The 12,500-nt window shown below is 43.1% G+C and overlaps 1 protein-coding gene across 2 annotated transcripts in view; it reads right to left on the reverse strand.

Annotated features, from left to right (window-relative positions):
- Positions 1 to 12,500, reverse strand: part of DHRSX (dehydrogenase/reductase X-linked) — a 136,280-nt gene that overhangs the window by 18,179 nt on the left and 105,601 nt on the right. Inside the window, exon 9 of one of the 2 annotated variants that reach the window (XR_011536001.1) lies at positions 1 to 2,764. This exon is cut by the window's left edge and continues 195 nt beyond it. The exons of the other annotated variant lie outside the window; for it this stretch is intronic. The gene's annotated coding sequence lies outside the window, so the exon portion shown is untranslated. The remainder of the gene's footprint in view (positions 2,765 to 12,500) is intronic. 2 annotated transcript variants of the gene reach the window in all.

Raw genomic sequence — 12,500 nt, forward strand, 5'->3', positions numbered from 1 at the left:
AAAACCGAATGGTATCTAACATTTTCATCTTTCCCAAACTGATCAGTATAAACGGCATCTCCTTGTTCTAGTCATTTGCTTTTTTTTTTCTTTTTCTTTTTTTTTTAAATAAATGAGCTTGTGAGGTTGGTCCTTATACACATCTTCTCTTCCTTGTCTGAACTGCCTCTTCGTATATTCGGCCCGTTTATTTTTTTTTAAGTTTTCCGAGGGTTCTTTCATTGACTCCATTTATTCTCATTATTCAGGATTACGGTTAAAGACACAGCATCTTCAAATCGTGGCAGGTTTTTCTCTCCTTTTCCAAGACTTCCGTCTCTCACAGCGTCAGGTCTTTCAGCTCTCAGGGAGGGCCGACGTCGGCCATCCCGAGATCCAGGGTCTGCGTCTACTGACACCGGGGAAGTGACGTGACCTCGCTCTGCATGTGTTTTCCCGTCTGTGAAATGGGTCAATGATGACATGTCCTGTCTCAGTTGAGCGTGAGGTGGAAACAAAGTCATAACTATATAAAAGCCTTCAGACTCAGTGCAGGCCTGCAGCTACTGGTCAGCTTGGGGCAGGAGCTACCGGAGCCACTTGTCCTCTGTGTAGACACAGGGCACCTGCAACAATATTAGTCCGTCAAGGGGACCCAAGAACGCATCCTTGGCTTGGGTTCTTAACCGCGCGTTTTCTGGTGCATCCTCGATTAGCGTGATGTTGGTATTTGCAAGCATACACACACGTGTATGTAGATAGATATCGTGTCTGGAACATTTTTTCTATTCTTGTTTAGTTAATAGTTATTACCAGAAGTGATGGTTCAAGTTGATCAAATCGGCATTAGATAGCTACTCAATGTTTTGTTTTATTTGGACCTACTCATAGGGTGCATGGCATAAATTATGTCATAATTAACCGATCCTGAAATTCCTAAAATTAACCTCAGCCATTTTTTTCCTTTTATGGTGGTTTATATAGAAAAAATATGTAATATAATAATATATCACATATACTATTAAATATATAATATACATTAATATTTTATAATATCAATATATAATGTCAATAATGTACAATAATTATTATATCAATATATCATATTATATAATATATTAAATATATAATACTTAGTATATGTTTAATATATAATATAAATTAAATATATGTATATTTAATTTATAAATAACAAATATAAAATTAGAGATAAAATTTAAAATATAATAAAATATAGTTTTATTTGTTATAATATATATAAATTGTAAATATAAATTATAAAGTATTATTTATAATATAATATAAATATAAAATATAAATACAAAATTTAAAACTATAAAATAAAATATAAGGTTAAAAATATAAATGTATAAATAATATATATTAAATATATTTTTATATAATATACAATTGATATATATTAAAAAGAAATTAAGTAAATATAGACATTTTATTGAGGTCACATTGGTTTATAACATTATATAAGTCTCAGTGGTCCGTCCATCTTCACTTTTTCGTGTGTATCATTCTTTTGATGAGGTGGGCAACGCTATTTGCCTAATGAATTTTCATGTTATTTGCAATCCGTTCGCCTAAGTCTGCAGTCTCTCTTTCTGTGCTTTCAAACTCAAACTTTGGCATGATTCTGATGAAGTCCTCACACATTATTTGGAAGCGTTCCGTCTCATCTCGGGCTCTGAATCATATCAATACCCCGAGAATTCCTTGAAGGATTCAGAGAACTCACTTAACAATTCGATGCGCTCCAACATTTTGATGCCGGCTTAGCTCTGTCTCAATTTCCTCACTGAAACGGATTTACTGATATTTGCTTTCTTTTTCTAAATTTTGATAATGCACATGTTTCCTCCAATCGTCCCTCTTATCCTGCTTTGCAAACATATTTGCATGAACCATGGCAAAAATCACACGGATTTTGTGATGAGCGTACGCTTCTCAAGTCCATTTTGGGTGGATGCCCTTTATTCTTCTCTTCATTTTGCTTTCGAGCGGTCGATCCTAGGGCCCTGTCTTCTCTGGGAACAAGTTTGGGCTTCGTAGGATCAGTAAAATATTTCCCAGTTCTGCTCTTTACCTATGTCCTCACTTACGAAATTCCTCCTTTATTAAATTAGGGATTTCACTCTCCTCCTTTCCCGAGATTTACGTTTCTCTTCATAAACTTCTGAATCCAACGCTTCATTCCTTATTTAAAAACGAAAGTCATTCTGAAAATGTCGATTTTCCTCCCCAAAGTAACATGAGCCACATCCCGCAAAGTTCTGAAATGGTGATCACCTCGTTTTAACCTCCTTTTGTCTGACCCAAGGACATTTGAAAGAGGGTTTTAAAATTCCAGTTGGATGGCAGTTTTCGTTTGTTGATATTTTATGATTAAACTCTAACGTTACGACATTATGGCCAAAAATATGGTTGGTTATGTTTCCACTGTTTGGAATTATTGTTTTCCTTTTCGGCTAATATGTGGTTTCAAAACATAATTTATTTTTTATGGATACGGATTTGCCTATGCACCCAGGAGATTTTCCTTGCGTTATATAATTTAAATCCTTCTTCTCTTCTTGTCTTCTTAATCTGTCATGCTGAAGTCTTTTAATATGAGTTCTATTTCTGGCAACGTGGAAGATTAGGTCATTTGACCCAACGCTCCTGCTGAAACCAATTGAAAATGCTGGATGAATACATTTGTAAAGCATCTTATTAAAGCATCACAACACGGACGGGAGAGCAGGAAATCATCCGGCGGCCACAGTGTCCGGGGAGGCTGTGAAATAAATATGTGAAATAAATAAATATTATTTCACGCAGAGAAAGAAATATGTAGGGAGCCCAGGGGTCAGCTTTTCCCACAGGATATTTGGTGAATTAATCAATTTTTAAACCGCATTATTTATTTATGTATATTTTTTTCGTGTGAGGAAGATTGTCACTGAGCTAACATGTGTGACAATCTTCCTCTATTTTTTTTTTTTTAATATATGGGACATCATCGCAGAGTGGATTGATGAGCGGTGGTAGGTCCGTGCCCAGGATCTGAACCTGCAAACTCCGGGCCACCAAAGTGGAGCATGCAACCTTAACCACTCCACTACCCCACCAGGCTGGCCCCAAACAAACATAAACCTCATTTTTGGTGTCCTCTCACCTCTCCAGAAAGAGAAGACAAGGGTTTTTAGGTCCTTGTCAAGGTGGGGAGAGTCAAATAGGGGATTTTCCTCCACTAAATTCTACAATAGTAGATCTCAAAGTGTGGAGCCTTAGGAGGGGTTCCCTGAGTCAAGACTTTTTTCATAAAAATACCGAGATGTTATTTGTCTTTTTCAGTCTCACTGTCTCGCAAGTGCCCAGTGGAATTTTCCAGAAGCTTTGCGATGGGTGATGACAGAGCAGGTTGAATGCAGAAGCAGACACAGGAATCCAGCTGCCGTCTCTTTAACGCCGGACATTAAAGAGATTTGCAAAAATGCACAACAATGCTATTCTTATCAGTAATATTCTCACATGAGTGAGAATACAATACATAGGACATATATATCCTATTATACAATAAGAATAGAATACATGCATCCTATAATAAGAATATATCATTTGTGTTAGCACGTAATGGATTTACCATCACTGCTTTTAAATGGGTCCATCAATAGATGTGTAAAAATCTTCTGGGTTTTAATTGCTAATACAGTAAATATCAATGGATATAAACCACATGATGAGGACTTGGGATCCTTAATCGATATTATTTAGAGCACAAAGAGGTTCTTCAGCCGACGGGTTTGAGAACCGCTGTCTCCATTCTCAGGACAAGAGTGGACGGGATGCAAATACACAGCTTCCACCTGCGGGATTCTGAAGGAAGAGACGCCTTGGCACTAAGGTAACAAGGCAAAGGGGAGCTTTTGAGAATTTCTAACCATTAATCTGCCCTCTTGCAGATACTCTCCCCTCCCTCCTGCAAAAAAAAAAAAAAAAAAAATCCAAACTATGAATTTGGTCAAAACGGTCCTGACTTGATAGTGTCTCCAGGCACGGTGATGAAGTCTGAAATATAACTACTGGCATAGCAAGGGTCCCAATCCAGCAGAATAAATAGCATCATTTTATCATTTTTATCAACCTCAGCGGATGGGGTTAAAAACAGACAAGACAGGAGTGAAGAGAGAATTAGTGAACTGGGAGAGTACATTCTCCAGAAGTACAGAGAGACGTAGAAATGAAAAATGTGAAAGATGCTCAGAGGCACTGAAAATATAAGAAAAAGAGCTCACGAATGCTACGAGTTCCAGAAATGTAGGAGAGCGAGCCAACAAGAAGACGTGAAGAGAGGATGGTTGAGGATCAACGAGAATAGAGAAAGAGACAGCAACCCACAAGCACAGGAAATAAAATTAACCCCAGGAAAAACAGAAATAAATATATGGACAAACACGCATCAGAAGCACAGGAAATAAAATTAATCCCAAGTAGAATAAAAATAAATATATGCACACACATGCACCATAAGAACAGGAAATAAAATTAATCCCAAGTAGAATAAAAATAAATATATGCACACACATACATCCTATGAAATTTCAGAACACCAATCTTGAAAGAAGCTAGAAAATAAAAAAATAACGTTTCCAAAGGCTTGAAGGGGAGACTTACAACACACATCTATCCAATCCCATTGGAAGCCAGAAGGCTAAGAAAGAGAGAAGAACACAGGAATTGAAGTGTTGAAAGGAAACAGATCCCAGAGAAAATACCTTTCAAAAATGGGGCTCCAAGGAAAACAGTTGAAAAACAATAACGTAAGTGCCTTTTCATGAGCGGGCCATCCCTGAAGAAAAATTTAAAGACGGTGCATCAAGAAAACCCAAAACTAAGCCCAGTGGGAAAGTGTGAGAATACAAGAAGAAAGGGAGAAATCAGAAAACGGCCAACATGTGGGTCAATCTATACAAACATTGAGTGTATTAAACAATATTACTCATGTCTTGTGGAGTTATAGGGTCGAGCGATGAGCGGAGGAGCCCACACCTGAAATTAGGGTTTACCAAAGAAAACCTCCCATGGAAAAAAAAGACCTAAAAGCGAATTTTAAGAAGTACAAATTTTATTCAAGTAATGTCCTATTTAACGCGATCAAGGTGTTGAGCGTTGATAAACTGACGTCTCCCATCTCAGGGGGCAGAAAATGGTGATCCTTTCTTACCACATGGCTCCATTTTGGTAGAAGGTTTGGAGGAAATATTCCATTTTGAATACGCCCCCCGTTGGCTCACTCCCTGGTTTGTTGATTTAAAGGATTAAGAGCGCCGAGGGATGAACGTCATGGATCCGTTCTCATATATGGCGTGCTTAATGCTCGATTATTATTACTTTTCTACAAGGCTATTATTTTTAACTTGAGAGACATTACTTGAAGGTCTAACCTCACTTGGCAATGTCAGCCCTACACAACCCACATACCTATAGGTACACGGAATACAAGAACCCCCCAAAATGTCACAACGGAGAGTGCTCAGACACGCAGAACCCAGCCCTGAGCCTCAACACCTACGAAGGGAAATTGATGAGAGCCATTTTGCACGTTCCTTGAATCATTTTTAAGCACCCAGGACAATTTTGTCTGGGAAGAGGAAAAATGTTCAACTTCCTTCTTTGAAAACTTAATTTTAAAGGGCATTCCACACCTCTGTTGAATGAATCATTTCTTAGCAGCACGATCTCCCCACGTGGGAAGACATTTCTGTTCCGGGGGTGATTTTCACGTCAAATTATAGATTCCTATTTCATTCCGATTGCTGTCTTTTTGGTTAAATGTTTGGAAAGAGATTATGAACTGACGGGAAAATGTGTAAAATTGGGTGAATCCTGATTTCGATTTCCTGTCACTTCTTTGGAAAAGAGTAGTAAAGCCACTGCCACTTTATTACATCAATCAATATTTATTGGACATTGACGCCACGTCAGACGAGAAGGTATAGACTGAGCCGAATGGAGAGAAAAGCAATTCCTGCTCCCTTTTCTGAAGGAGCCTATAATCTGCAGGCAAAAATAAGATTCCTATGGGAATAGTGCTGTCATTCAAGGTAGCGGGGTTTCAGGGTCACAAGAGACACGCAGGTTGGATTTCCTGCCATATTTCTCATCTCTGGTGGGTCAGCAGCAGGACTGGACAAGAATGAGGCAAGCAATGCCCCCAGGATGCATCATTAGAGGAGCTCCGCCTCAGACTCACGCCAAGGCAGGGTTTGCCCCTAAGGGCGTCTCTTCAAATGTGTCCAGGAGCCCTGACTAGTAGAACTTATCTGTAGACTAGTAGGTTCAGTGTACAAGAACCTACTGGTTAGACCACAAACGCCCGACAGTGCGCACCATACCCAGAGACTCCATTTTTTCAAGCTAAGCAATCTTGGTTGGTTCTCTCCTAGTTTGATGCTCTCACTCACCCACCCCGACACAGACACAAACACGCACATGCTCAATAATTTTGCTCAGTTATTGGTCTACGGTTCCTCAGTGGTTACCCAGCGGCGCTCAAAAACATGTTAGCACTCGAGACACAATTTCATTCATTACAAAGTCCTGAGCGGAGACAATGGGGGAAGCATTGGTCATTTCACATGATGACTAAAACGGATTCTGATATGTCCCTTACGCCATGTTTAATAAGATCGAAAAGAAAGGTTTTGCAAGATAACCCCCAAATGCAGTGTGTATGATCTTATTTCCCGAGTGATATGAACCTCTTGGCTTAGCAGAAAGCATTATTGTCATCATCACCATCACCAATATCATCACCATCATACTATCATCATCATTATCACCAACATCCCCATCCCATCACTATCATCATCATCGTCACCATTATCACCATCATCATCATCACCATAACTATCACCATCATCATCACTACCACTACCACCATCATCAAACTATCACCATCACCATCATCAACATCACCATCATGATCATCATCATCATCCCCATCATCATTCAACATCATCACCACCACCATCATCACCATCACCATTATCATCACCATCATCCTATCATTATCATCATTATCACCAACATCCCCATCCCATCACTATCATCATCATCATCACCATTATTATCACCATCATCATCATCACCATCATGATCATGATCATCACCATCATCATTCACCCTCATCATCACCACCACCATCATCACCATAACTATCACCATCATCATCATCACCACCATCACCACGATCATCAAACTATCGCCATCACCATCATCATCACCACCATCAACACCGTCATCAAACTGTCACTATCACCATCACCATCATCAGCAGCAGCAGCATCATCACCATCACCTTCATCAGCATTAGCATCACCATCATCAGCGTCAGCATCAGCATCATCATCACCATCAGCATCAACATCAACATCAGCATCACCTTCATCAGCATCAAACTATCACCATCACCTTCATCAGCATCAGCATCACCATCATCACCATCACCATCATCATCAGCAGCAGCAGCAGCATCATCAGCATCAAACTATCACCAGCACCATCATCAGCATCAGCATCACCATCATCACCATCACCATCATCATCAGCAGCAGCAGCAGCATCATCAGCATCAAACTATCATCAGCACCATCATCAGCATCAGCATCAGCATCAGCATCACTGTCATCAGTATCACCATTATCATCACCTCCATCACCAGCTGCCGCTCAGGCTTCTGAGAGAACAATCTGACGTGGAAGGACCTTCCCCCTTTGTTCTTTATCCCAGAAAGACAGTGGTCTGACTGATGGTTTCCTTTGGGCTGCGGAGCATCCTCGGTGGCCTAGAGACAACTAAAACCGATGATCGTTCCTCCTTGTGAGACAGCATCTAAGTGGCCTTACAACAAATTGGTCTGGTCTGAGCATCCTAAGTGATTTTCAATGCAGTGTCAGTTCCTGTACCCTCATTTGTTGTGCTGTCACTTGGCGGTTCCTTGGGGATAAATTAATGAAAACGGAACGGAATGTCGCTCTTTCTCTCCTTTAAATCCACTTCAACAAGTATTGGTTTTTCTCCGGAGGAACTTGCTGTCCTGAACACTCGTAGCCATAGAAGTGTTCATTTCTGTTACTTCGCCCTTCTTGCAAAAACATCAGGAGTAAAGAGGAGCCATCTGGAAACTCAAAACGCCCACTTGGCCCCCCCCATCAACTAATTTTGAAATAGTGGCTGTAGATGTGCGCTGTGCATCTGTGAGATTGAACTTGGATGGAAGTCAGAGAAGGGACCCAACAAAGCTGTGCCAGGAAAATACACTAGGAAAAAGCGCTGAAGAAGGGAGTTAAAAATTTGTATTTATTTAGCTCAGACACGGTTGCGTGTGACTGGAGCAAAGACCCAAGTCTTCTCAGGGCCACAGACGATGCCACACCTGGATCCCAGGGAAGAGCAACAGAAAAGCAAAAGACGCCAATTTAGTTAATTAGTTCTGAGCTGCTGTGGCCGATGGTTGCCTTTTGGCCCCAATAATGAGGACCGGCAGTGTGTTCTTAGCAAAGATAAAGCTTGAGACCTTAACCTTCACGAATCTGGGAGGACAGCCCCGCTGATAGCTGTGACTCAACCGGGCCAGCCTGTGACTCCACAGGTTCAAATGATAGTCCAGGCAGATGAATGCCACCAGGTTGCCAAGGTGACGCGGACAGGTGTCTGTGCAGGTGAATGGAGGCTGGGAAGGGAAAGGCAGGCAGGAAAAGTTCGGAAACCAAAGCACAGAGACTTCTGCCATTGGGAGGAGCCATCCATCCATGTTCCCATCCATCCAGCCCCCCATCCATCCCACCATCCATTTACCATCCATCCATCCATCTATCTACCCACCCACCCATCCATCCACCTATCATCCCACCATCCATTTACCATCCATCCCTCTATCCACCACCCCATCCATCCAGCTATCCATCCCACCATCCATTTACCATCCATCCCATCCATCCATCCATCTACCCACTCACCCATCCATCCACCTCTCCATCCCACCATGCCACCATCCATTTACCATCCATCCACCCATCTACTCACTCTACATGCATGCATGATGTGTCAGGAACTTCCCCAGCTTTGGGTACACCAAGGCATAAAGATATATAGCCCGGTCAAAAGAAATCCAGGCTCCCAGTCAGGGTTGAGGCTCCAGGAAGAAAGAACTTGGAGACACAGGAAAGAAAGATGTGCTTGGGCTCGATAACTCAGAGGCAGCAACCTCTTCCTTTAAAAGACTAATGGACCCCAAAGGGCAGGGTGGACTATGATGTAGGGTTCAACTCAGCGATCTGGGGAAACCTGAGGATAGAAGGCCTTGCACAGGTGGCCGATGACTTTCTCTTGTAGGCAATGAGAGAGTGGTGGAGGTGTGGGGAGTGGAAGATGGCTCTTCGGCATCACCTGGATTCCAGTGGGGAGAGACGGGAAGCTGGGAGATGGGTTAGGAGACCATTGCTGCCACTGAGCTTTGGGAGAGAATTGCTCACAGCAGGAGGGAGAGAACAGAGAAACAAAAGTGCAAGAGAGATTTTGAAAGACGGGGAGCTAGTTAAGGGAATGCGACATTCATGAAAGTTTCAAGATGGCGCCCTCTGAGTGGGTAGGGGTGGGTTCCTGTAGTTTCCTCTGAAGAAATTACGGTGCTTCTAGGATAGAATAAACTGGTGGATGATGCGGGCAACAGAGGGAGGTGTCCATGTTATCGTTAAAATACCTGTGTGAACGAGACAGAGAGAAGCTTTCCTGAGAAAACGAGACTTATCCGGAAAGATGAGCTGGAGGGAAGTGCAGATTCTCAAAGGGAAGTGACCCCTCACAACCCAACCTTATAGACCATGACAATGCCTGGCATTGGGGTAAAGACAGCACTCAACTGTTTTCGGGTAGCATAGTTTCAATTTAGTTACGGAGCAAAAAGAATCGAAAAACTACTCTCTAAGATAATGTCCCAAAGTGGGAGGCAACCTCGACCAGCAGAGGAAGCAAGCTGTGCAAAGGGACGACGGTGGGAGCACAGGGGGCCTCAGGGCGAACACGGTTTCTGACTTCTACCGAAGGAAGACACCTTACACTCGGCGTTGCCTCATGTCACCTCACGGGAGCTGTTAGGATGCGATCCGGGTGTTGTAACGCCCTCCGGATTGACAGAGTCACCAACGTCCGCCATCTTTGAATACCGGTAGAGTTGGAAAGCTGGAGGCAGGGCGCCTGGCTTTCTTTGCCCGTAAATGGTTAAGTGGAGGCAAACCAGGACAGTGACCTGGTTCTGCCAGAGTAGTGAGAGTCTGGAGAGACTTTCTTTCAGTCGAGGAAGGGAAGAGAGAAATAGCTTGTACAGTCTGTTCAGGATCGTGTTCCAGATGGGGGGGGCATGTGTGTGGCATCCTCCCTCCAAGAACTTGATAGTGTGACAAATAAGGCTGCCTGAGAATTACGAAGGTCACATCCACACTGCTGTCCCCAGTGGGTGCAACCAGCCATGTGTTGAATGCGAACCAAGAGTCTGTCTACAACCGTTTAATCGAAGACTTGGGGAATGCCCAAAACTCCAATTAAGACGACCTGGCGGTGATCTCCCGGAGGCAGACGGAAACCGGCTGTGATTTAATAACTGGGAAGCCGGTTCAGCATATTTTTCCGGGTACGTAGAGAGGCTGTGCTAATTAGAAGAGAGACGCTCAGCCTCCATCAACATGGCCCAGAACGTTCCGCGGGACGAGGAAACACTCCCGGGACGGATGTTAATAAGTGGTGTATGGAACTCGATCCCCTCAGAGGCTCACGTCGTTGTATATATAATGTCGTATATGTTGCTATGGTAGTAGATAATAATATAGGAATCTCATAAAATATGTTGATGTGTGTATATATACAGGCGCGTGTGTACAACCCATTTGTACGGTTGAGTAGGTTGAACGTGTTAACGCTTGGGGGTCACACGGTCAACAGGTTCCCATACGTACAGCTCTAACACACTAATATTCACCACGAGCTCCCAAGGAGAGGAAATCTAGCAAGAAAAAGTCTCTCCAACGTCTATAGGTGGAGTCTTTTGCTGTGTGTGGGCCATCTCTCCGATTTAGCATTCTGTGCAAGATATTTTGGGTCGATCTGGCATAAAACGTAGAAAGGAGACACCCCCCTCCCCCGCCAAGGGCTGTCCATTGGCAGTGCCCATCTGTCTCTGATGATGGGGTGCACACCTGGGCCAAAGGAGGCCCAACTTTGTGGCAGAGGCTCTTCTGTTGCCCACCCCAGTGTCTTCCCCGCTCCGCCCACTGCTCATCCTCCCCTGAACCTGGTGTGGCCAGGAACCGGGTGTGGACCACACAGGGATGCTTGCCCGCCTCCGTCATCCCGTTCATACCTCCCTTTGAGTTAGAACAGAAGCATGAAGACAAGCACTGAGCCGCCATCTTGGACCACGAGGTGACCTTGGGACTGGAAGCCACATATCACAAGTATAGCAAAAAAAAAAAAAAAAAGGGAGCTCGGGTTGTTGACTGAAGAAGTAACCCTGGCCCTGAATTTTAGGGGAAAAGGAAAGGAAACTATTCTCTTGTGTGAGACACTGTTCTGTTGGGTTTTCTGTCATTCACCGGCAAATCCAGGGCTAACTAGCCCGAGAGTCTATCTTTGTTTGCTGGTAACACGACCCCACAGAAGGAATAGAACTGTCCAGTTGTATCCGAATTACACCACTCAGTCCTGCTCAGCTTCTGTAGACACCAACTTCTCTTCTGGTCCCATCTGAGCCGCCCATGAGGATCCGTCTACCTGGAGAGAGCGCAGCCACCCTGGTCTGATCCGTAGAGTCTTTCTAACGCCGAACGCGAGAGTAGCATATGGTTTAGAAGTCGGTCCTTCGTAAGCTGGGATACCAGGAACCGATCCCCAGAATCATCTTACCAACCCTAGTTTCTGAGCCTCCAAAACCGATGGCCAGATGCTGATTTCTGATGCTTTTACCCAGCATCAGACTGTCTGCGGGTTTCTCGACCGGGAAGCACCAGAGATTTCACGATATTGGATTGTTGCTTCTGGCCGAGCTCTCACTGCACTTCTGGATGCTACATTTCATTTCTGTCTGGTTCGAATCCGATGGACTCACTAGTAAGGACGGTGTTATTCCTGATCCGATCTGGAAATCTGGAGGGAAAAGCTAAATAATGATGATGATGATGATGATGGTCATGATGATGATGATGATGATGATGATGTTGATGATGATGTTGATGATAAATAAGCGCCTATTGACCTTGAGGCGACAATTTCAAACCAAGTTGGCATTTGTAGAAAAGACCTGAAGAAGGTCTTAAGAAAACCCTTTCAAGGTCTTAAGGAGCGCCTATAGCTAGAGATACAATTTTGAGAGTCACGTGCATGGTAGAGCGTTGAGAATCTGAGGTCAAATCCATTCTTGGAAACAAAAATTGCCACCATAATGGAGTTGATAATTTCTGAACCTTGGGAAGGGTCAG

This window comes from Equus przewalskii, chromosome X (assembly GCF_037783145.1).
Source record: "Equus przewalskii isolate Varuska chromosome X, EquPr2, whole genome shotgun sequence".
Taxonomy (NCBI): Eukaryota; Metazoa; Chordata; class Mammalia; order Perissodactyla; family Equidae; genus Equus; species Equus przewalskii.